The following is a 26,388-nucleotide window of genomic DNA, read 5'->3' as shown; positions in this document are numbered from 1 at the left end:
TGTCCATGGGTTGCAAACGACGTCGGGGGTGGGGGGAGGAATGGGAGTTCTCAGGACAGCTGAGAGGGAGCTCCGATTTCTGCTTGCTCCTGTCAGTCTTTTATAGTTCGTTCTGAACATCTAGGGTCCCAGTCGGCCAAATCTTATCAGCAGTGCCAGTGGTCTGAGAAACAATGGATTGCCATGCAGTCCCCACCAGTGCGTATGAATCCAGGCAATTCCAGGGTCATAGATCAGGATGTTCCCATTGCGAGGAACTCATAAATCTTATTAATACTTTTGTTTTGAGGACCACTTCTGAATCTTTTTTTGTTTCACAGTTAGGATGTATATCTGCACACCTGTGTTGGTATGTGGGAGAGTGGGGTGACCATGGGCCAGTTTGATCATTCTGACAGGCAAAACGAGTGGCAGAGACATAATCGCCCATTCTCCCAGATTTATTTTTGCTGCACAAATGGGCTTTGAGATGGCTGCTGATATGGAGTGGCCACCAGACCTTCGTCTGGTTCCATTCCACATCGCTGACTCAGTAAAGCAGGAGCCCGCTTCAGCAGCTTCTCGGGGGGTAAGGATATGTCAGACTGCCATCATTACTTATCCTATAATCACTTAGAAATACCTTCCATGTTTTCAAGGGTTGATCAAGACTTAATACTTTTGCTTCGAAGTTTTCTTTACTCTCAATTCAGTCTCAAACTAGTGACCAGAGGTTGTTTTGTTAGGTTACATTAATGATGTGGTTGTATTCTTTGTCTATGAGAAAAAATAGTGAGCACCAGGCTTACAGGCATCAAGGAGAAGCCACCTTTCTCAAAGGGGAAGAGGATCTTTACTCAGGAGCTTCCAGGGCTCATTGACAGGGCTTTAAACTACATGTGAAGGGGGAGAGGGATAATATCAGGCTTGCCTATGACAAGCTGCAGGAGGACGCACCAAAGGTACAGGGACGGGGTGCTAGTATGGGCCCTCCATCTGTTGCCCCAGGGCTTGCTGGGGATACTGCAGCACAGTTGAAGTGCTGTAGAGATGAGCTGGGGGCTCCTGAGGGAATAGGAGCCAACAAGGAAACTTCCATGGAGCAAGCACCTTAAGGGAAATAAGAGGTGTTCCACTAAGAAGCTGACAGGGCCAACAGCCCAGGTGAAACAGAATCACAGAATCACAGAATCACAGAATAACCAGGTTGGAAGAGACCCACCGGATCACCGAGTCCAACCGTTCCTACCAAACACTAAACCATATCCCTCAGCACCTCGTCCACCCGTGCCTTAAACACCTCCAGGGAAGGTGAATCAACCACCTCCCTGGGCAGCCTGTTCCAGTGCCCAATGACCCTTTCTGTAAAGAATTTTTTCCTAACGTCTAGCCTAAACCTCCCCTGGCGGAGCTTGAGGCCATTCCCTCTTGTCCTGTCCCCTGTCACTTGGGAGAAGAGGCCAGCACCCTCCTCTCTACAACGTCCTTTCAGGTAGAGAAGTGAGTGTGAAGTAGAGTGTGAAGTGAGTGTTTCAGTAGAGTGTGAAGACTTGTCCCTGAAGAATAGCCACAAACAAGTCAAAAGCTTATGGGTGAGAATAAGAGCCTGAGGCAACAAAAGGAACTTTGCCTCTTCTACATGCCATCTTATCAAGGGGAGCCTACTGATGAAGTCTTCTTTTTCCAGCTACAGGAGGCTTCTCACTCCCAAGCTCTTGTCCTGCTGGGGCTCTTCAGCCACCCTGACATCTGCTGGAAAAGCAGCATGGCAAGCTGTAAACAACCCGAAAGACTCCTAAAATACACTGAAGATAACTTCTTCACCCAGGAAATATGCTCCCCTGTCACAGGGTGCAGTATTGGACCTGATGATCACCAGTGCAAATGAGCTCATCAGTGATGACAAGACTGGAGGCAGCCTAAGCTGCAGTGATCACGCATTGGTGGAGTTCAAGGTCCTGAGGAATACAGGGCAGGTGAGGAGTATAGTCAAGATCCTAAATTTTAGGAAAGCAAACTTCCAGCTCTTCAAGTGTTAGTGGGACCCCCTGGGAAACAGTCCTCAGGGACTAGGCAGCAGAACAGAGCTGGCAGATCTTTAAGGATGTTTTCCATAGAGCACAAGAGCGCTCTGTCCCCATGTGTAGGAAATCAAGCAGGGAAGGGAAGAAGCCGGAGTCGCTGATTCAAGACCTTCTGGTCAAACTAAAGAGCAGAAGGAAACTGTACAGACAGTGTAAGCAGGGACAGGTAACCTGGGAAGAGTAAAGGGATGTTGCCTTGTTGTGTAGGTCAGGAAGGCCAAGGCGCAGCTGGAGCTGAACTTGGCAAGGGAAGCAAAGAATAACAACAAGGACTTCTACAGGTACATCAGTCAGAAAAGGAAGGTTAAAGAAAGCATACCACCCCTGATGAACAAAAATGGTGACCTCATATCAACAGACGAGGAGAATGCTGAGGTACTCAACAACATTTTTGCCTCAGACTTCACCAGCAACCACTGTCATCAGCCCTCCTGGGTCAGTGAATAACAAGATGGGGAGGTAAAGCGCCTCCCACTGTAGAGGAAGACCAGGTCCATAACCACCTGAGGAATTTGAACATATATAAGTCTATGGGACCTGATAAGATGCATCCCAGAGTCCTGAAGGAATTGGCTGATGTGGTTGCTAAGCCACTCTCCATGATATTTGAAAAGTCATGGCAGTCAGAGGAAGTCCCTGGTGACTGGAAGAAGGACAACATTGTCCCCATTTTTAAAAAAGGTAGAAAGGATAACCCTGGGAACTACAAATCTGTCAGCCTCACCTCTGTGCCTGGGAAAATCATGTTACAGATCCTCCTAAAATTTATACTAAAGCACATTTCAGGTAGTTGTAGAGAGCAATGAGGTCTCCCCTCAGCCTCCTCTTCTCCATGCCAAACAACCCCAATTCAAATCAGGGATTTGAATTTCATTTCACATATGCCGGATAATAACCTGCACCACTGAAAACAGAGTTCAAGGAATTACCTGTAACTGAATTTTTAACCATCCTGAATTACTCACTTTAACTGCTCAGCCTGGAAAAATCAACAAGTGAGATTAGTAATTTTTATTTTCTGCTCCTTGAGCAATTTAAGATGGGGGCTTCAGCTTTTTTATCCTTTTCTTTTTATTAGATGACAAATCAAAGCCCTTACAAAGCTCACCTCTTTTGAATTTAACTGGGACTTCAAAGCCCAGTCATATCAGACGTTTAGCTTTTAGGCTTTTCCTTTTGCAATAATTACAGTATCACAGAACCACAGAATAACCAGGTTGGAAGAGACCCACCGGATCATCGAGTCCAACCGTTCCCATCAAACACTAAACCATATCCCTCAGCACCTCATCCACCCGTGCCTTAAACACCTCCAGGGAAGGTGACTCAACCACCTCCCTGGGCAGCCTGTTCCAGTGCCCAATGACCCTTTCTGTAAAGAATTTTTTCCTAACATCTAGCCTAAACCTCCCCTGGCGGAGCTTGAGGCCATTCCCTCTTGTCCTGTCCCCTGTCACTTGGAAGAAGAGGCCAGCACCCTCCTCTCTACAACCTCCTTTCAGGTAGTTGTAGAGAGCAATGAGGTCTCCCCTCAGCCTCCTCTTCTCCAGGCTAAACAACCCCAGCTCTCTCAGCCGCTCCTCATAAGGCCTGTTCTCCAGCCCCTTCACCAGCTTTGTTGCTCTTCTCTGGACTCGTTCCAGAGCCTCAACATCCTTCTTGTGGTGAGGGGCCCAGAACTGAACACAGGATTCGAGGAGCGGTCTCACCAGTGCCAAGTACAGAGGGAGGATAACCTCCCTGGACCTGCTGGTCACGCCGTTTCTGATACAAGCCAAGATGCCATTGGCCTTCTTGGCCACCTGGGCACACTGCTGGCTCATATTCAGTCGGCTGTCAACCAACACACCCAGGTCTTTCTCCTCCAGGCAGCTTTCTAGACAGACTTCTCCCAGTCTGTAGCACTGCATAGGGTTGTTGTGCCCCAAGTGCAGGACCCGGCATTTGGCTTTGTTAAACCTCATGCCATTGGACTCAGCCCAGCAGTCCAGCCTGTTCAGATCCCTTTGCAGAGCCTCCCTACCCTCCAGCAGATCAACACTTCCACCCAGCTTAGTGTCGTCCGCAAACTTGCTAAGGGTGCATTCGATGTCTTCATCCAGGTCATTGATGAAGACATTGAACAGGGCTGGACCCAGCACCGAGCCCTGGGGAACCCCACTTGTCACTGGCCTCCAATTACAATAACAATAATAGCTGCTTGCTGGCAATGCAACTGAACCCTGTATTTTTGCTGTGGGAACACAGCTGCCTATATTTTTAGTGTAGACACAACCTGAATGCCTACTGAATAAGGAGATGTCAATACAGTTTAATGAGCATTAGAACCAATCCACAAGTGCTTAGGCTCATGATTAGACTTCCTGAAATAGGAGTAGTGTCATAGTGTTACTTCTAAGCATTCCTGACATTTGGTTGAATACAGGCACGTTTTCCAGTACTGGATCTCAGGTTGCAGTTTTTACTGTTTACTTACTGATTGTCTCTTTGCCAACCAAATCTTTCATTCATAAAAAAATGGTGTTTAGTTAAGATGTGACAGAAGGAGGCAGGAAAATCAGTAAATAGAAATTCACAATTCAAAATATATTAATACTGGCTTATACATTTATTTCTACACTATTATAAATTTTACTTATTTATACATACCTATAATACTGGTAGATATTATTACAATAACAGATATGGCAATATAATTATTACTATAATATTTATAAATTATGTTTATGTATTTATATTATTTAACACTGATGGATTAATTACAATAACTGTATTTGCAACACTTGCACTTTCAGCAAAGATAATAGGAAGTTGCTGGAGGAAGATCAAGATAGGAAGATAGGAAATGTATTTGCAAATACTATTGCTAATGCACAATATACAGGACAATTTTATGTTCTCCTTGTTAAATGTGCCTGAAAATAGGTATGCTACTGCCTTTCCACTGTGTAGTATTCAAAAAGAGGTTTAGATTTTTCTTTTCATCGTTATATGAAAGAAACATGTAAAAGAGAACAGGGTTTATGATCAAAACCAGATCTGTAGTTTTTTTTCTCAGCAATAGCTATCACTTCCTACTGCAAAGCAGATGACTGTTTTATAAGTCTTTCATGGCACCAAGGCTCTGTTTCCAAGCTTCATTTTTGCTAGTTTATTTCATCATAAGTTGTCTCAGGCAAAACAAGTTGCATATTTACAGGAAAAAGACCAGTGTCATTCCCTGAAAGGAGGAAGAAATATTTGTGGAGATTCGAGGGACGTGATGATTGCTTCTACTATCTGTTGTTTGCCATGTTGGTTAATTTGTTGAGGTATAGGAAAGAGATGGATTGGCAGGTTATATTTTCCACATAAGGTCAAAAAGTAGGGTGTCAGTGAAGGGCTCTGTATAATCTGAATCAGACCCCAGGGCTCTGATCCTTCAAGTTAGGTGACACCACCATTTTGTGATGAAAATAGCTTTTACTGTGAGAAACTGCAGGCATTTAAAAAGGCATGTATATTGAAATAATATCCAAGGGTCTATTATATGCCATGAAATTGTGATTAAAGAATATCTAATGTTTGCCCACCTCTTCTCTTCCTCTTTAACTGTTTGTTTAAGAGACTACCAGCTGAGATCAGAGCATCAATGATATAGGCAGAGACGGAGTAGCACGCTGGGCTAGATACTGCTCAGGACATGATATTCAATGGGAACTTATTGCAAGTTACTCTTGTAAGAGTCCATTACTTTACTGTTGTCTTTTTAGAGTGCTGAATTTTCTCTGTACGTCTTACTAGAATCCCAAGAATTTGTCTCCCAGTCCTTCAATTTGCCCCATCCCTGAAGGTGTTTAAGGCCAGGTTGGATGGAGCCTTGAGTAACCTGGTATAGTGGGATGTCCCTGCCCATGGTAGGAGGGTTGGAACTAAATGATCTCTAAGGTCCCATCCAACCCTAACTATTCTATGATTCAACGATTCAGTAATTTGGCAATTCTGTTTTAGAAGGCTGTTCCTATCTTTAGTAGGTTTTTCCAGTAAGAAATTATTCACTTCTATTTTTGTTTTGGAATATTTATTTTCTAAACAAAGCTGGTACTTGTTAATAGTTAAGCAAAATATTTTTTTCCTTTTTGTCATTACTTTACATTGTTCTCCACTTCAAGTTTTAGCTAGCCTACAAATACACTAACAGTCTACTGGAGTTTCTCCACTACTTCCATTCCCTTCCTAGCTTTCTATGGACTTGCAAATATAGTATGTATGATACATTATGGTAGCATAGAATTCCTTGGCTGGAAAAGACTTTTGAGATCACCAAGTCCAACCATACATGTCCACTACTAAACCATATTCTTAAGCACTTCATTTACCTGTCTTTTATATACCTCCAGCAATGGTGAGTCAACCACCTCCCTTTTGGGCAGCCTTTTCCAGTGCCTAACAGCCCTTTTGGTGAAGAAGATTTTCCTGATGTCTAATCTTAACCTCCCCTGGTGCTACTTGAGGCCATTTCCTCTTATCCTATCACCTGCTACTTAGGCTGAGTTTATCTGTTATATTTCTCGAGTACTTGGGGGAATGTGTGTGTGAGTAACTGTGAACCTTTTAGCCTCTCTGGTAAGAAATCTAGTCTTTAATCTGTTTGCTAATTCCCTTAGTTATCATTACAGATTCCTTGGTTTTAGAGACATCTCAGAGGGCTGTAATCTCATGTACTAGAGATATAGAAATACTGTTTTGTAATTGCTGAGATATGATTTTAATAGTTCCTTCATATTTTGCCTTCTCCACTAGATGTAATAGGCTGATAATTCTTAAAAAGTTTAAATCTATTTCAGAGGCAATTTATCTTGGTAGACTTTATTTCTTTTTTTATTAGTCCACAGCAGTTTAATTTAAGATTTAGAAGCTGGAAGTGCACTTTCTGTAAAAATAGAAGGTAGATATCTGCAGTACATCACAACACAGCCATTAATAAAAAAGTATGCCTATTCATACGTAAAAAAATCCTCTCTATATTTTATTTATTTTTATACACAAATTATACACTTGCACAGAGATGTTCTATTGCTACATAAGACTGTCACAAAAATTTAAAGCACGTATCAATATGGTATATTAAAGTAGATCATTGGTATTTACTGAATTTATGCTTACCTGGTTAAAATCAAACCATGTACCTCCTCTGACTTAATTTTATATTATTGTTACCTTTTGACAATGATAGAAATATTCACAGAAAATTCCTTTGCAAGGAAAGATTTTTAAAAACTCAGAGTGTATAAATTAACCATGAAAGACAGTTCTGTCTCCTATAATGTTATGTCTTTGGAAGGAAGACGGGAGAGAGCCTTCATCGGCACTTTGAATGGTTGGGGGAAAGCTGCTTCAGAGCTAAAGGTCAATTTCATATATCTAACTGAAAAAGCTGAAAATGTGAGATTCATATACTAGCAAAATGATGATGCCATACACAGTCTTTGAGTAAATTATAATGGTAGGCTTTGTCTGCTGGAATTTCATTGGCTTTGGATTTATCTAGGCTGTGTAAACATAATTCAATTGTACTTCCATAAACTCAAGTTTTCCCCTTCACACATGTTCAAGTAATTTTCACTTGTATTGCCATTGTACCATGTTTTGAAAACTGTACATATTGCTATTATTTTTAAATGATGCTATATTTAGAATTTTCTAATCTAACATTGAAATACTTAGTCAGTATCTCTGAAGAGAAAGACACAAAGAAAAACCCTAAATGCCTTAACAATGCTTCAACGCATCACTTTTGAAATTTGTTATTTAAGCAGTAAGTTTCAGTAGCAGCCTATATCTTGTCTCAAATTTGTTCCCTAAATACAGACTTAAAAGACTGGCCACACTTCTTTAAACCAGAAATACTTATTCATAATGGAAGTATGTGTTTATTTGTTCGATTTAGATAACACGTATGGAAATAAGGGCTAATCAGAGCATTCTCTAATTTGTGTATTAGCACACTGCTGTAACTCCAAGTTTCTATACAAATAGCAGCTATCAGCTGAAATACCAGACTATTCTAAAAGGAACGGTCACTGGAGGAATCACTCCTGGGGGTCTTCAAATCAAAGAAACACGAAAGTTTTGTTACATAAAAGGGAAAAATACTTAACAACAGAGAGTACATGCACTGAGTCAACAGACATCCTTGTTCTAGCACTGAGATTTTATTCTAGACAAGTTTGTGGACAGTATGGGAACATCATCTTCTAAAGGAGCTGTAAGAGACCTTAGGATTATATGATTTGTAAAATTGTTGAACTGTTTGCAGATTTCCATTTTTATATGTATTTCTTTCAAAGTCCTTCCATAATTTTCTGATATCTGTACTTATATATTTCTAGTCTCTGCTTTGCAATTTTTTTCTGCAATTTGAATTTTAAAAGTGGTTTGAACTTGGCAGTTCAAAGGTGGCATAGAAAAATAAATAGTATTCCCACACTGCTGATACAACATCTGCTGAAAGAGAGTGACGAAAATTTTCACATCTGTGTAAAAACTGTTTGCATAGTAACATGTAACTGAGAGGGTAAGGGGTGCATCAAATCCCAATAGGTCAAAGTAGAATTTTGGTTGTGTTAAGGAAGACATTCAGTTTCTAATAGGAAAATACCTAATTAACTGTGCCCTGAACAAAACCTATAGAACAAAAGCGAATCTTCCCATTGAATTATTTGACTGCAAATCAGGTGAGAAAGGAGAGAACCTGTGCCTTGAACAAACTTAATTTATGAGAAATTTGGCTTTTATTATTTTCAAATTATGTTAATCCAGGCAGTTCTTTCATCCACAAAAGATGGATGAAATCCATACTTTCATCCATACTTTCCATTTTAATATAATTATATAGTACCACTTCAAGTTACTACATACCATAGGTGGAAAATTAAGAAAAGAATAACTTGAGAGAATGATTTTCCTCACATCAAGAATTTTTGTTTACTGTTGGGTATTGTTGTTTCGTTGGGTTTTTTTTGTAGATCAAATTTATGTACCAGCAACATGTATCTAGCTAAAAGCATAGATTCTTGCATTGCCTGCTACATCATTCAGTTAGGTTCTTTGACTGATTGAATAAATGCAAAAAAAAAAACAAACATGGAGGGCCTCTCTACAGACATAATGAAAAAATATAATACATAATTGTTTCTTCTTTATAGAAAGAGTTGTGTATATATATCAGGTCTTGTAAATGTATCTTTTTACATCCTCAAATGCATTTATTAAGAGAAAAAAAACCACCCATAGCATTTTAGAGCTTAACCATGACAGAAAAAACCAAATATATTGAATGTTTCAACAATCTAGTATTAAGAAATTGCTCACCTTTCAGCCTTACCTTTCAGGTAGCATTTTGGCAGAAGAAGATAATAGGCAATGAGTTATGAAAGGCTTGCCCCAGCTATGGTTATTGGGCATGTTTGTTCTGACTCCCAAAGTCAGATGATCCTCAGTAGATAGATATTACATAGTTATGGGCTTTCGTGCTCTACTGTAGCAGACAAAGTGAAATATATTAACAGAGTCTACCACTTTTTTTTTTTTTTAAAATCTTTTGTCTATTTTGAATCATGATAGGAGCAATTTTTGATGCATATTTCTCCTCAAATATTCACTTCCTGCACTTAATGAGGATGTTATTGGCAACTACAGAAAATCTGTGGAATTCATAGGTAAAGGGAAAGAGGAATTCTCACCCGGATTTTCTTCTCAGTAACTTACACTGCAAATACAAAACTACAGTGTCGTAGCCTTGAAGTACTTGATTGTTGTGAAACAATGAAATTACTGAATTACTCATAATTCACAGTAAAGATATGTGATAAATAATCGAATTTTGTGTGATTTCCTCTCCCAGTGCTTTCATTTTTTTTTTTTTATTTATGGACAAACTCTATATAATTTAAGAGGTGTAAAGAAAATATTTTTCATTAAAAAAAATTGTAAAAAAATTCTGAAACTCTCTACTAATAATTCTGGTCCGTTTATAAACCTTAAGATCATGTATTATGCTCCTCCTGTATTACACCACAAAATAATATTTTACATAATTATTTACATGCAATAATTTCAAAGTAACACAAAAGTCCTATTCTTTATACCCTCCCATAAATTTCAGGTCAAATTATTACGTTAAAGTTTAAAAAAATATATTATTTAAAAATAAAAGATCTTGCCTCTACTTATGTTATTCTTATTAATGTACACTTACTAGTGCAGAACATATTCTGAAACTCAAACATGATTGCTTGCATATCTCTGAAGACGAAGCAGATGTTTGGCTGCAGGACATTATTCCTGTAAGACTTAACAACCTTCCATTGACTTCCATGAGTACTGCATCAGCCCTTGAATGACGGAAAAGAGAAAAAATTATGACTCCCATAACAATAACCACAGGCATAATTATAAAGAAGTATAATCTTTCAATCCCTTTCCTTCCTTCAAAAAAAGGAAACAAGTAGAAAAATACTTGCTTTAATGCAAGTTGTTTTAACATTGTTAAAGTGTTATCAGAAACACAAAAAAGATGTTAAGAATGTTAGAGCACATATTTGGCTTACAGAACAGAATGATCCTCATAGATGAACACATTCATACAGAACAGTAAAAAAACCCACTTCTTTAAAAAGAAATGTTTGTAAATATACTGTTCTGTGGTTCTCTCTTTCTATAGATATTTCTTCCTGTCAGAAATTTATGTATCATTTTCATTGCAGAGCCAACCTTCATCTATATATGCTACCTGATATTATTGCTACCTAGGGAAACTGTTTTCTTTAGTCTTTTCAGTGAAATAGTTAATAAAAGAAATAAAGTTCCAGTTTATTTATTCAGGTTATAAGTTATAGGCCTAAAAGTAAAACTTCCTTCCAGTTTTATAGCTACTACTTGCACTGCACACACGTTGAGCCCAAACCCTCTCTTCTTGGAAGGTTTCCCATTGGCATGATGTATTCTTGCCATCATTATAAGCAATAATAAATCATTTACTAAAAAAATCCAAATCTGTTAAACAATAATCCATGTTATTTAATTTAATTAAATTTCCTGACAATGTTTGTTGGAGGAATATATTGTTAAAGCAAGGTATCATTTCCATTGTGGAATAGCTAACCAGCATAATATATCACATTATGAGATTTCCCCGATACTAAAATTCATAGAATAGTTTAAGTTAGGAAAGACTTTTAAGACCATCAAATCCAGCCATAAACCTAGTTCAACACTAAGCCACGTTCCTAAGCACCACATCTACACATCTTTCGAATACCCCAGGGATGTTGACTCAACCTACCTTACTATAGCATATAAATATTCTTGTATGCATGTGGCAGTGATTTACCTGTATTTGTGTTCCGGCTGGGAAAGCAAAAAATGTTGGTGGATTTCTTCTTTCTCAAGTGTTTGGTTTAGTGGTCAGGAGACTGTCAGTTTAATACAGATTGCCCACAACCCCTGCCTTTAGTAGTCTTCAAATACTGGATTTCATTTTGATATGAATAAATGTAGAAGTTTACAAGACAAGACAGGTACCCAAGAAGCTAGTTTAAGGCAAATAAGGAGGACCACATGCTAGTGAGACACTCACCCTAGTACCAGAGCTGGTTCAGCACCAGAAGGCGAATTTAACTGCTTTCCAGAGAAGGACTAGGTATTCACAATTGAAGGCATCGCTACTGCTGATCAAACATTAATATTTGCTTACTTAGTACTATCAAACCCTCCCAAGCTCCAACTCAGTTAATTGTACTGATGTTCCTAAAATTATTTCAGTCAAAAGTATTGAAATCAAGTTTAAATAGAATAATTTGTGACCCTGAAGCATTTTGCCTGGCCTGGGGTTTCAATGAGGTTGTTAGCTGATAAAGATATTAAACTCTAGCAGGGAGAAATGATAAACTGTGGTAGGCAGGCTGCACATTGGTGTATTTGTTCAGCATGGCAAGATACAGAAGAAAAATTGAAGGATCAAATATGTCGTGATGTGTTTAGTGAGATCTGGTATTGGGAGAGTACTAGTTCTGCACTGTAGGATGGATGCAAATGAAAAATTTTCAGATATAAATGCTATATACTTTTATTTTTCAGTATCTTTTCTTTGGATCTTGTCCCTTTTGCTGACAAGCTGCAGGTACACCTGACTGGCATGAAGTCCACTGATCTTTTACTAGGAGGCACAGGACTGATCAAGGACTGTGTACCTAAAGAGGACAGAGTGCAAGACCCAGGAAAAGAAGTATACCAGGAAAGGTATTTTGCAACAGAAAAGCTAGAGTATACTTAAGAAACTGAAGACATTCAGAGACACATTAACTATAAATTACTATACATGTGTGTCATCGGGTCCAAACAAGTGAATTTCTATCAGTTATGGTCCCTTGATTGTGACCTGACAGAAAATACTTTCTTTAAAGTGACTATATATAAAACGATTCCTGAGCATCTCAAATTGAATCACTAAAGCAATTTCAGAGAAAAAAACCTCCTTATCCATTGTCAGAATTTATAGGTGTGTAGTCTTGCCAGTGAGTTTTGAGACTAAGCCTACAGGGTAGTATGGGATTAACTGAAAAAGCCTTAGAAGGACACGTTCAGGGGCCTTCAAAACAAAAGTTCTTTCAGTTTCATCTGATGACTTGAGTGTTATGTATCAGAGCATTGCTCAAACACTAGTGTCAAGGTAAATAAATTATATTGTCTCTCTCTGTCGCTGCCTTCTGCTGAAGTCTCTAGGCATCGTTGGTATCTAAGCCTTTCAATGTAAAAAATAAAATCAGGAATCAGTCACTAAAACATCATTAGAAAACAAGTAGTTCCTGCAAATCCATCTCACAATCATTCTTTTTTCTGAGAAACACTTATACTTTGAAGTGTGACCAAGAAGTGAATAAAGGGCTAAGGGGTTGCAATGATATTTTCCAATACATTTGGTTTGTTAGTAAATACTCATACATTCCAGAGGAGCTAGTCCACTGTTCAAGCACATAAAATCTATACATGTAACTCCTCTTTATGCTAAATCTTAAACATATAATGACTGATCATTAATTTTAATGATATTTCTGAAGTCGCAGACATAGCACAGAGTAACAATAATGTAATAAAATACCTGCAATATTCATTTGCTATCTGCAGGAGGGGATATATGCAATGTTTCATCTTACCACAAGCTTTATGCAAAGATAACTTTTAATTCCCAAAGAAAAGCAAATATATCAGAGGGGAGAGTAGCTGCTTGCAAATAACTTTTCTGTAACTGTTCTTTATAATGATGTGAAATTTCATGTTACTGTTGTTAAGTTTCCAAGAAGGATCTTCATGGATTTTTTATGTTGCTGTGACTGAGAAAGGCACTAACTGTAGGTGTCAATTAAGATAATTATCTTTCATAGCTCAGAACAGAGATGAATCCATAGAAGAGTCATTTACAAGATAAAGCAAGAAGAGATATCATCTGCGTAGATTTATGTTCAATATGAACTGAGGAAGAAAACTATTAATTATCATACTCAAAAGCCAAACAAAATCAATTCTAACTGGCAAATGTTTGTATTTAAAATCGAGATTTCCTCAAAAAAATTGAAATGAAGAATTTTTCAGTAGATTCATTTTCTAGTTTCGCATAACTTTTAGTTCTCCAGAGCAACCAAGCTGATGGTAAGTCTTTTATTAATACACAAGACTTGTGTTTTCAAAGGTTTCCTTGCACATGGATTTACTGAACACATCCTAAATTGTTCTGTCACTGGCTTAGCAGTGCAGAATGAAGTCATCCTGGTTTACGAAGTCCCTGTGCAAGCTGAGTTTCTTTTGCTTAATCTGGAAATTATTCCTTAATCAGAAAGATGGACTGGCCCATATTCAAACTGAATGCTCTGTTTATCATATTTCACAAGGTTTTTTTAAGGAACAACTAGGAAATCTTGTAAAACATTTTCTTATCACTTCAATGTGACATAGATGGGTGGGAGAAAGGTGGGATCTATTCAGCTGTTGGTTTTAGGTTAAATATCATTTGAATAGTAATTACTGATGGTTAAGGTGGAATATTAATAGCGTTCCGACCATCAGGGTAATGTATAAATATTAACAGCATCCAGGCTTGCAAGACTATTAGGATTTTTTGCATAAAGGGGAAACCTACTCATTCCAGAGCTCAGTAATCAGCACTTTATTCCTCCTACTTTAAACTACAGTCTGTCAAGAGACTGAAAACTTTTAAAGAGTAGCAGTGAAGGGAAGTATTTGTTTGTGGAAAAAACATGTACTCAAAAGCTAAATAACACACAAAGTCATTTGAAAGATTCTTTCAGTCTAATTTTGTCTGTTTCCATACATCAAAAGTAGATTACAATTTTAGGATGCATGCTACAATTACTCACAGAGCTTATCTGCAAATGAAATGCAAGAACATGACATGAACATAACGTGCTGCCAGAAGACAGCGAGACACAGCTAATCTGCCTCATATCACACTTTATTTCACTGTTCCCATTCATAAGAGGGACTGTAATTGCTTGAAGATACATCGTGAGCACAATCGTGCTTTCATTATGACCCTTAACAAGACCTCCCTCACCTCAGTGTAAAGCTCTGGTTCTGCGTTAGCCATTATCTTCTGTGTTAGAAATAAGATACACCAAAATAAAGCCTGTCTGCAAAATAGTTTTCTTTGCAAGTTTTATCAGAAAGGTACTGGCATGTAAATGCACGTTAAAGAGAAGCCCCTGCAGTTTCCTCAAATCCTCTGTTATCCATAAAATATATCGTGAAATTATTAAGCAAACAGTACTAGATTTACTCCTCTTGTTTAAATACAAACAGCACTAAAAGCATTATAAAGAAAGTTTTCCTGATGCATTTTCTCAGAAAATTGAAGATGGGAACACAGACTGTGATAGCATATCTGTGTTTGCACACTAAACAGGAGATAAAAAAGAGTGGCAGAGACCTGAGTTTTAGTAAGTCTGAGGATCTTAAATACTTTGAATTTTGTGGAGAATTTGCATGGTTCAGTGCAACAACTGAAAATCAAAGTGAGTGCAGTTTCGTTGCAATTATTATCCATGGTGCTGAGTCAATGATTATGCTTTGATGATATGCTACAGCAGGGCAGAGTTACACGTCTGCGTGTTTCACTGGTAATATATGTACAGTATGTGTACACATATATGCATACACATATGTGTACATATACATAGGTTTATGTATATACATTACTTCCACTTTCTTTCTTCCAAGCGCCTTCTGAAACACTTAACTGCATTTTCTCTAAATGCTGTCATCAGAATGAAGCCCTACTGGAATAAAACAGAGAAAAAAATCATAGAATCATAGAATAGTTAGGGTTGGAAGAGATCTTAAAGATCATCTAGTTCCAACCCCCCTGCCATGGCCAGGAACATCCCACTATACCAGGTTACCCAAGGCTCCATCCAACCTGGCCTTAAACACCTTCAGGACTTGCATGAGTTTTTGGTGAGAGCTATTCTTATTGTTTTGTCCATCACAGAGGGCAACCATTGATTATCTGTTTTATACAAGTACACACCTGTTTCATAAAAGCAACTGACTAAAAGTCTCCATTGTCCTCCACTGATCTCAAATACCCATGATATTTTCACAGGAAGAAAGTAATGGGAGGAAGCAAAGAAAAAGTTCTTTGATACTTCCAACTTTTTGGTAAAAATAAGCTGTTTTTTTCTTTGCTTCTTCCGCCTTCCCACATCTCAACATTGATTTCGGGAGAAGAGAAAGGGGAGCCTTGCAAGCTGCAAAGCACAACAGAGATTAGGGGGTGTAGAGTAAATGACTTCTGAATCATAGCAAGGCTCTGGAAATGCCAAATTAATTAATCTGAATTTTCAGAGTTCAGGGAAAAAAAATGGAAAAATGTATTCCCATGCTATCAGAGAGAAAGGTTAAGAGAGCTTCTCAAATGTGTCAAGAATATTACATACTCAAAAAACATGAATTTAATAAAAAGCATTATAGATCTTCTTCTTATAAGGCAGCTACTTATGAATGTTCAAATAAATTAATTTTTCAGGAACGGTAATGTGTATTTTTGAAAATATATATTTCTTTCCATTTGCTTCTTGTATTTCTATTCTGATTTTGTTTTTTATGTAATGCAAGAATGTATAGGAAAATGTTTTACCTAAGTGGAAAAATTTCAGCTCTTCTCTTCAACTAAAGCTCACAGCACTTCCTGGGGAAGGACCTTGGATAAATGTGGGGGCTTTTTTGTTTGTTTTTCTGTTTACTTTTGACCTTGAAAAATTAATCATATAAAATAAGCATTTAGTAAATTTTCTTGCCTCTTTTAAATACAAGCTTCAACAACTGGCCCTCCACCAGAGGTGAATTCTACCTTGCCTTCTCCAAATTAATGATATCTACTTCGAGTTCATTTTTTGCTTGAATTTTGTAACAGGTCATTAAAAGGGAATTATTCCCTTCAATGTTGTGAACTCCCCTCATAAAGGATCAGATCAGAGTATTTAAGTAATCTTATTCTAATAATACAAATTTCTTGTTGCAACAGTTAATTTTTTATAGATATAATTACTTCAGCTACTGTAATGATCTTCCATCATTTAAGCATGCCAAGTTAAACAATACTAACATAGCAGTATACTCTTCAGACAGCAATCCAAAACCAGTGCAAAGCAATAGCCCTTCTAGCTATGAAAGAGCCTCCCACTCTGGCACACAGGAGAAATTCAGCTTTTGTTTCACCTTTAGGTATACTGGTTGTACAGGACATATAGCAGGTATAGAATGCATCAAACTACATTGTTCACTGTCTTTGCAAGCCAGAATCAGCCCTGAGTGATTTCTAGTTTCTCTGGAATATGCTACTGAGGTTTTCTGATTTCTATTGTGTCTCCTGAGAAAAAAAAATTGTTCTGTATTTTGACTAAGTATTACAGGCTCAAACTGTTTGACATTACAGTCATTTCTATAGAGACAATAGTATTTTAATTGCCAGGACACTGAGGCCCTTTGGTTTAGTATAGATGGGTATAATTAATCTTGACCAGTCTCTCAGCTATTCTTCTAAATTGCTTCTAATTTCCTTAGAGTTAATTGTGCAGAAGCATAATGTAAATTCAGTTGTTTATGTCATAGCTCGCCATTGCTGGAAATCCTCCAGTGGCTGACAGGTGGTTTTAATGAAGCTCCTGACCTTTCACTAAGTCGTCTCCAAGCTTGTGTAGCACTCATGTTAATGACAGAGTTTGAATAGATACTGTGTTATGTGTTCAGGGGCACGTGCACGCACAGTACTATGTGAGAGAAAACCACTACTGAGCTTATCATATAAAGCATTCCTTAGCTGTGAAGTTGCAGAACTATGTTTTCAATGTAACCTTATTTAATGCACAGATAGAAAAAGAGGTAAATTACAATTTAATTACTGTATTGTTCTCCATTTTTTTCTTACAGGAACTAAAGTAATACACTCATAACAGTAACCATTTGTATTGTAACACTGGAATTACCGTTTGGTATTCAACATGATATATTTTTTTCATATTTGTTATAGTTTAATCGTGGCAGATGGCGAAACACCACACTGTCACTTATTTCGTCTCCCCCCAGTGCGTTGAGGAAAGAGAATCAGAGTGGTAAAAATGTGAAAAATCCTGGTTTGAGATGAAGACTGTTTAATAGATAAAGCAAAAGCTGCATGCACAAGCAGAGCAAAATAAGGAATTCATGCACTGCTTCTCACCAGCTGGGAGGTGTTCAGCGTCTCCTAGGAGAGCAGGGCTCCACCATATATGATGGTGACTCAGGAATACAAAAACCATCATTCAAAATGTTGTTGTCCCCTTTCCTCCTTCTCCTCCAGATTCTGTTTTTGAGCACAAATCCATATCATCTATATTATCCTTTTGGTTAGCTAGGGTCAGCTGTCCTGACTTTGTCCCCTCCCAACTTCTTTGTGCCCACCACGCTCACCCCCCACCCTACCCCCACACCAGACCACTCATTGGTGGGGTAAGGTGAGGAGCAGAAAAAGGCTTGGTGCTGTGCAAGGACTTGTCAGCAACAGCTAAAACATTCATGTGTTTTAAATGTTGTTTCCATCACAAATCCAAAACATTGCCTCATACAAGATACTATGAAGAATCACAGAATCACAGAATAACCAGGTTGGAAGAGACCCACCAGATCATCGAGTCCAACCGTTCCTACCAAACACTAAGCCATATCCCTCAGCACCTCATCCACCCGTGCCTTAAACACCTCCAGGGAAGGTGACTCAACCACCTCCCTGGGCAGCCTGTTCCAGTGCCCAATGACCCTTTCTGTAAAGAATTTTTTCCTAATGTCTAGCCTAAACCTCCCCTGGCGGAGCTTGAGGCCTTTCCCTCTTGTCCTGTCCCCTGTCACTTGGGAGAAGAGGCCAGCACCCTCCTCTCTACAACGTCCTTTCAGGTAGTTGTAGAGAGCAATGAGGTCTCCCCTCAGCCTCCTCTTCTCCAGGCTAAACAACCCCAGCTCTCTCAGCCGCTCTTCATAAGGCCTGTTCTCCAGCCCTTTCACCAGCTTTGTTGCTCTTCTCTGGACTCTCTCCAGAGCCTCAACATCCTTCTTGTGGTGAGGGGCCCAGAACTGAACACAGGATTCAAGGAGCGGTCTCACCAGTGCCGAGTACAGAGGGAGGATAACCTCCCTGGACCTGCTGGTCACGCCGTTTCTGATACAAGCCAAGATGCCATTGGCCTTCTTGGCCACCTGGGCACACTGCTGGCTCATATTCAGTCGGCTGTCAACCAACACACCCAGGTCCCTCTCCTCCAGGCAGCTTTCTAGACAGACTTCTCCTAGTCTGTAGCACTGCATAGGGTTGTTGTGCCCCAAGTGCAGGACCCGGCATTTGGCCTTGTTAAACCTCATGCCATTGGACTCTGCCCAGCGGTCCAACCTGTTCAGATCCCTTTGCAGAGCCTCCCGACCCTCCAGCAGATCGACACTTCCACCCAGCTTAGTGTCGTCCGCAAACTTGCTCAGGGTGCACTCAATGCCTTCATCCAGATCATTGATGAAGACATTGAACAGGGCTGGACCCAGCACTGAGCCCTGGGGAACCCCACTTGTCACTGGCCTCCAGCTGGAGTTAACTCCATTTCCCACCACTCTCTGGGCCCGACCATCCAACCAGTTTTCCACCCAGGAGAGTGTGCGCCTGTCCAGGCCAGAGGCTGACAGTTTCTCAAGCAGAATGCTGTGAGAAACTGTGTCAAAGGCTTTGCTGAAGTCCAGGAAGACCACATCCACAGCCTTTCCCTCATCCAGTAGCCGGGTCACTTTGTCATAGAAGGCGATCAGGTTAGTCTGGCAAGACCTTCCAGAAAATGAACTCTATCATAGATGAAACCCGTACAATACCCTAATCTGAAAACGGAACTATTAATTTCCTTGTAGAATTTTTGTATTATTTGTACTATCCAATGAGGATTCACTTAATTTGCAGAGTATATCCAGAACATGAAGACTGGCTTTTTCAATGTATTTCTCAGATCAGAAGTTAAGGAAAATTTGATCTCTGGATAAGATTTTTTAGGATGTGGGGAGACTGTTTTCTTTTAAAGTAGAAAGCATGGCAAATTTTGCTTTCAAATATTCACTGAATTCCTTAACACATGTATAGGTTCATCTCTAAAATACTGAATTGGTGTTCGAATACAAGAATAAACTGCAGCTACTCACTGAATATTTTAAAATCACAAACAGTTATGGACCATTTGTAGAAGGACTTGGGTGAGTTAGCCAGGAGCATATAAAATACGTCTTTGTTTCAATTCCTATCTGTGGCACCCATAATCTAACTTGATTCCTATACCTGTCTCTGTATAAGGCCACAGTAATAAACTGACGCTTTTAGAAAAAGCTGAGCATTTTGGGCTGACATTTTCTTGGAAAAAATCCTGAGGCAGACATCGGTGTAGGAAATTTAAGGAATAAACAAAGAGTCTTTCTTTTACAAAGTGTTAGCGAGGTAGCATTATTAGTTACACATAATTAGAAGACTGCTTTTTTTTTTCCTTCTGTGTTTGTTTTCATCTCTTTTCTGTTCTGTACTATTAAGCAACTTGTCACAACAGATAGGGGACAGTATCTTTAAAATCGCCTCAATTACTTGAAAGGTCTACTAAATTCTTTTTGCAAAGTTATCAGCTTTTCTCTATTTTGTGTTGATTAAAAAAAATCTTGTTTCAATTCTAATTTGTTAAACAAGTTAGTTATAATGCAAACCTACATGGTAACAAATGAAAAAAAGGCAATATCTATAATATTTATATTACTTCAAAATACATTAAAATGTTTTTTCCAGATTTGAGTTTTTCCCTGCAAACTCATACAAATAGGAATTTACAATATAGACAAAACTCCAGCCTTACTTAATGTTATTCTATTTTAAAATTTCTAAAGTAAAAGTTACTTGCAAAAATTTTTAATAGACTCTAAGTCTGTGTTATACCGAGAAAAAATGATCTACAAATGACATCTGACTACTTCTTTGCTGTGAAGTTTCAAGTATACTCACTGAGAGAAGAAAAATTCCTTATTAAATAAGACCAAAATTAATCTGGTTCAGACACTTTCAAAATCAAAAAGAAAAGCAAATATTTATGTGTGACCATCCTGAAGTTGTCTGGTAAGTCAAACTGTGTTTAAGTAAGTAGAAGGAAAACAATTTTCAAGGGAAAAAACAAATACTGACCAACTAATTAAAAAGAAATTCTGAACTGGAATGATAGTTTTCAAAACTATCACCTTGGTCAATACTAGTTTCAAAATGTTACTAAAATTTCCCATTGTTAAATATACAAAACACTACTTTTTTATAAGTTTTATTTATTCATTTATATTTGGCTTTAGATGTGATTGTGTGTCTAGAAAGGCAGTGAAGGGTCTGAGGAGCAAGTATTACCAGGAGCAGCTGAGGGAACTGGGGCTCTTTAGTCTGTAGAAAAGGATGCTGAGGGGAGACCTCATCACTCTCTACAACTACTTGAAAGAAGGGAAAGGAGGATGTAGTGAGGTGGGTGTTGACCTCTTCTCCCTAGTAACAAATGGAAGCAGGAGAGGAATTGGCCTCAAGTTGCTTCTGGTGAGGTTCAGATTGGATATAAGAAAAAAATTCTTTACTGAAAGAGTAGAGAAACATTGGGACACTGCCCAGGAAAGCGGTGGAGTCACCATCACAGAGGTGTTCAAGTAGTGTGGACATGGCTTTTTAGGACATAGTTTAGTTGGCATGGTGGTGTTGGGCAGATGGTTGTACTTGAAGATTTTAGAGATCTTTTCCACCCTTAATGATTCTATGAACATAATGAAATTATCAAATTAAAAAAGTATCTAACATGAATCATGAAGCATTTTATTTTCATTTCGCAATTTCGCTTTTCTAGGATGGGTCATGTTAAAGAAAAGTTAAGTAAATATGTAAATTGATGCTTACATTTTGACATTCTATCTGCACCTACCTTTGAAATGGGCAAAGAGATATTGATGAATGAGAAAAGACTCACATCAATATTTCACAAGGTGTTAAGCCATTATTGTCACTGACAAATGAAGGACTTAGTATAACATACTTGTAAAATAAACTCTATGTAACAGATGTTTTTCCTCCTAATCTATCAGACTATTAAAATGTCTACTGTGTGTCATGGTATTATTCAGTCCTCATAAGCTGAATATGTCAAAAATAACATGGGTACTTAAACAGAAGTGCCACAGGCATCCAGTATGCCCAGTGGATTTCACATCTGAGCAGGATTCATATCTCAGGCTTACACTTGGCTATGATAGTAACCTGCTCTGGGACTTTGGGCATGTCATCCTCATCTCTTTTTTTTTTTTCCACTTATGTAATTGTTTTCGTCTACTTATATTTCAAAGGTTCTTAGCCATAGATTGTCTCTTAAAAGCATTTCTACACTACTGAAATTAGGAGAACAAGTAAATATCTATACCACTGTGCAATACTGAGATGTATATGACAACTATGAAGATTTATAACTCATTTGAATAGCTGCTGAATCAAAAAATCTGAAAATAAATTATGAATCCACTGAATATATTTTTCCCAGTTGTATGCCATTGTCTTCAAAGAATGTATATGATACATTCCTACAGTGGCACTTTAATACACATTTTATTTCAGTAGTTAATGATCTTCTTGACTTTATTTATTATGTAAGCATGTAATGTGCTTTTTACAGAAGTAATGTATTTCCTACTAAACTTGGTTAAACTCCTTTTGAGTATAATAGAAACTAAAGGAGCATGGGACCTTTTAATTATGTAGCACTTTGCTAGCCTAAAACCTAGAATAATCTCAGCAAGTCTCTAAGGCTTTATGTGTTCCACTGAGGGACCTAACATTATGAAATGGATGTTTTTGAAGTCTATCTTATATTTTATGATGTTACTTGAATCAGGCATATAAGCAATAATTTTTAGAATCTCCAAGATTAAAAAAGCCCCAACATATAATTTATACATATATGTGTGTTCAGTCTTACACACAAACTTCTAGACACACTCAAACAAATATAAATATAAAATTCAAGTAGTAAGCAGACTATTAACTTACATTTTCCTCTCTTAACAGTAGAGTTGCTCATCTCACAAATCATATTTCTGTGGGAATTGAAAGGTGCACTGCTACCAGCATTTTGTGAGAAATAATGACACACTTTACTACCTGTAAGTGCTGACTGAGTGCTTCTGCTCTTCCTTCCCAAGGTGACTGTAACACAGATTGATGAAAGATTTGGCACGACTACAATGGCTAAAGATGCAGACCTGGAGCTAGAAGGCAGTCCTGACACTGATGGAATACAGTACAATGAGAGTGCCCACATTATTGTCCTATCCCCTGATAACCAGTGTAATATGAAAACTGACTACAGGAGAAGGGAACAAATTAAATCCATTAATCAAGCATATCTGTGCTAAACAGTTGCTCTAAAGAGATGAACAAATGAAAAATTTACTGTTTGTTTCCATGCTTGCTAGCACTGAAGAAGAAAATTAATTATAATGCTGTGGCTAAACTATCAGTTAAGTTTTTTCTTCTGAAAACTATTTATTGCTTTGTCAAAGAACAAATGAACCTCATTAGTGAGATTAGTTTCAGCTGATCATTTTGTATTAGGACAGTCTAATAAAATACCTTTTGAAGACACATTGAAGGAAATAACTTAAAAGAACCAAAGTCCATTTTATAACTTTTACTGTATTAGAGTGCTAAATCAGAAATGTATGATCTCCCACCAAGCTCCATTTTTGTCATATTGTCTGCTAAGGTGGCTTCTAAGTTGCCTATAGTCAGCTGTTTGTCAGGAATTCACAAATGGGTCTCTCTAGTCAAGGGGTCTCAAAATTCACTCACAAAACTCCACCCTTCAAGTGTGTTGCATGAAATCTAGTCAGTTCTTAAAACAACCCCCCCCATATAATGAATATTTGATTATTTGTCTTAATAATATGAAATTAAAGTCTGATTGAAATGCAATTATTTCTTCCAGAAGCTTCTTTTGATAAAGAGAAGCAAGATGTATAAAAGTTGTCTAGTTTACAGAACAAAGAGTAGAGAGTGTTTTCCTATGTTGCTCTGTTAATCTCCTTGAAACTATTATTAGAGTGGTCAAAAAAGTGGAAAGAAAGGAGGCTAGCTCTCTATGAACTTAACCATACATAGAAAATTATTACCTGCAGAAGGCTGGAGAATTTATGTATCTACCAGAGGAAGTGGAGGAAGATTTGCAGTACAGCACTTATGCTGAATTTTCTAATCTCTTTTTCAAAAAATACAGTTTCTTTACAGTGAAAGCCTCTGACTTGCAGCGGGCTCTGCAGCAGTGCTGAGTTTCTCATGATGCAAGTGTCTCCCATGGGGAACTGAACTGAAATCATGAAGACAGAACAGCCAGACATCAAAGAGTTATTAGCTTGTCACTACTCAGTTGACATCATCCCCACTGTAAGACTAGAAACAATGAGGTAGTTGTCAAACATAGCTAATGAAGTCCATTGTTTTCCTGTCTCGTGAATTCCAGCCTCAGTAGTTAAACTCATGGGAAGAGCTTACAAAGCTCCTGGAGCATTTGAGAAGTACTTTCTACCACACAGGGTCCTCATGTCTTGTACAGCAACAGCAATCTGCTATTATTCTTCACATTTGTAGCATTGATACTGTGTATTTTTCTGCTTCAAAATTATTTTCATAAATTTTGAATAAAACTGTATTTCGCCTCTGTTATCTGCTGGAGCTAATCGACAGATTAAAATGTTACTGAGGGGAAGGGGGGGAAGTAGTTATAACAACACATGGAAACATATAGATATGCCCAAGTCTGTAGGCTTCATTTTCTTTGAACCACAAATAAGAGCTGCCGTAACCTGTTATTACTCATCACCTGATGTACCTAGAAGCACAATTTGGATTCTAGACTGCTGAGAAAAAACAATATTTAGAGATGAAATTTTGTGCAACTATGAATGACTTCCTCTATGTTCTAAAAAAACCTCTTCAAGCCCCAAACCACCACCCCCCAAGACCTGTTAGCAAAGCATTTAATTTTTAATGTAGTTTGTCTAACTATAAGAAAAAGCTGGAGAGGACTGAAAATTTGACTCAGTTTCTCCATTACCTTCTGTTGAAGTGATTTGTTTTTCTCTCTCTTCCTAGAGTACATTGTGAAATGCAATAGAAGTTAATATAACAATGACAGCTGAAAGATATCCTTGAAAGCCACTCTTGAAACTTCACTTCAATTACAAAAAATGCATTTGGTAAACAGGGACTGGTGATTCCTTGTGGTAATATTCAAAGTACACTGAAGATTCAACTGTAGACCTCACATCGGTATCATATGTCCACACATTCCTGCAGTTCAAACAACCAGTCCTTTCTGTACATTGTATTAACTCCATTTAACTACTTTTTGGTAACAAATCCTTAGAGACTTAAGCTATTTTAGCATGAAAAAAATGTATTCAATACAGGTGTCACATGGTATTTAAGTATTTGCCTTTCATAACCCAGCTACATTGTAGTTGTCCAGAGGTTATCTTTAACCATATTTCTCTTTTCAGTATATGACAAGATAAAATCTTTGACTTTATGTCCTTAGCAGGAGATGACTGCATTAGCCAGTATTCCCCACAGCAGCATTTGACAGATTGAAGTGTGAACAGTAATATCTGGGAAGTTAAGGTGGCATGGGCATAAAGGACCATGGTTCAAAACTTCCTTTCTTCTTTTTCAGTTGCTGGAGCACTAAAACAGCCTTAGTAAGAATGCAAGTCATCCTTTGTGGAAACAGCACTTTAAAGATTATCCAGGAGAGCCTTCTTTTTTTACTGCAGTAAATCTTCTGTGAATAATCAGGCAACTAGCTATCATAAAAAGACAATATTTTCTGCAGTCTGTACAGTCTCTGATGACTCTAGCCTATAGCTGCACTCATGATTTTAAATTATAAAAGTAGCTTCTACTTTTTTGCTTAAAGTTCGTGTGATATGTTGCATCAATAATGCAACAGTAAATGGAGATTGTATGTAATAAAACTGAAATCTCTATTACTGTGAGAGAAGTTTAAAATTCAAGGTAGACGAATAGAGAAACATAATAACAGCAACGATAAGTATTTGTGAAACAATGGAAATATTAATTTGGACTACTGAAGCATAGCCACAAATGCTTAAAATCATGTTTGGATTTCTTTCTAAATGATATGGTGGGGTCTAAGTAAATGAACTAGAAAATGGATAGTGGATGCTTTAATATCCACAGCATTTGACAGAGTTGGATAGCATCAAATGGTGGATTCATAGAACATCATAGAGCTGAACAGAATAGTATAAATAAAATGGATAGAATCTGTTATTTACTCAGATTTCCTACTGGAAGTAAGAAATTAATGAAAAATGGAGAACCGGAAAGCACTGCATATTTGAATTTTGAAGAGTCAAAGTAGTTTATCAAAATAATGTAGGGTTGTTTTCAGATGAACTTCAAAACCACAAAATTTCAAATTAACCTTCCACTGACAGAAAGGTTGGAGTTGGTGGTCTGAAACAGGTAAATCTTGAAACTCTGCTTCATTTTAGAAGTTAATTGTTTCACTGATTGTGTGGGATGAAGTATTTCCTTCTGTTGTTTCTGGATGAAATGCTACAAAAACTCTTTTTCAAGGCAGAATGAAAGGAAAAATTTAGATATTTTTTTTTTAATGCATTCAAAAACTATTTCTTGACA

This window comes from Phaenicophaeus curvirostris, chromosome 1 (genome assembly GCF_032191515.1).
Source record: "Phaenicophaeus curvirostris isolate KB17595 chromosome 1, BPBGC_Pcur_1.0, whole genome shotgun sequence".
NCBI lineage: Eukaryota > Metazoa > Chordata > Aves > Cuculiformes > Cuculidae > Phaenicophaeus > Phaenicophaeus curvirostris.
Note: the sequence above shows the minus strand (reverse complement) of the source record.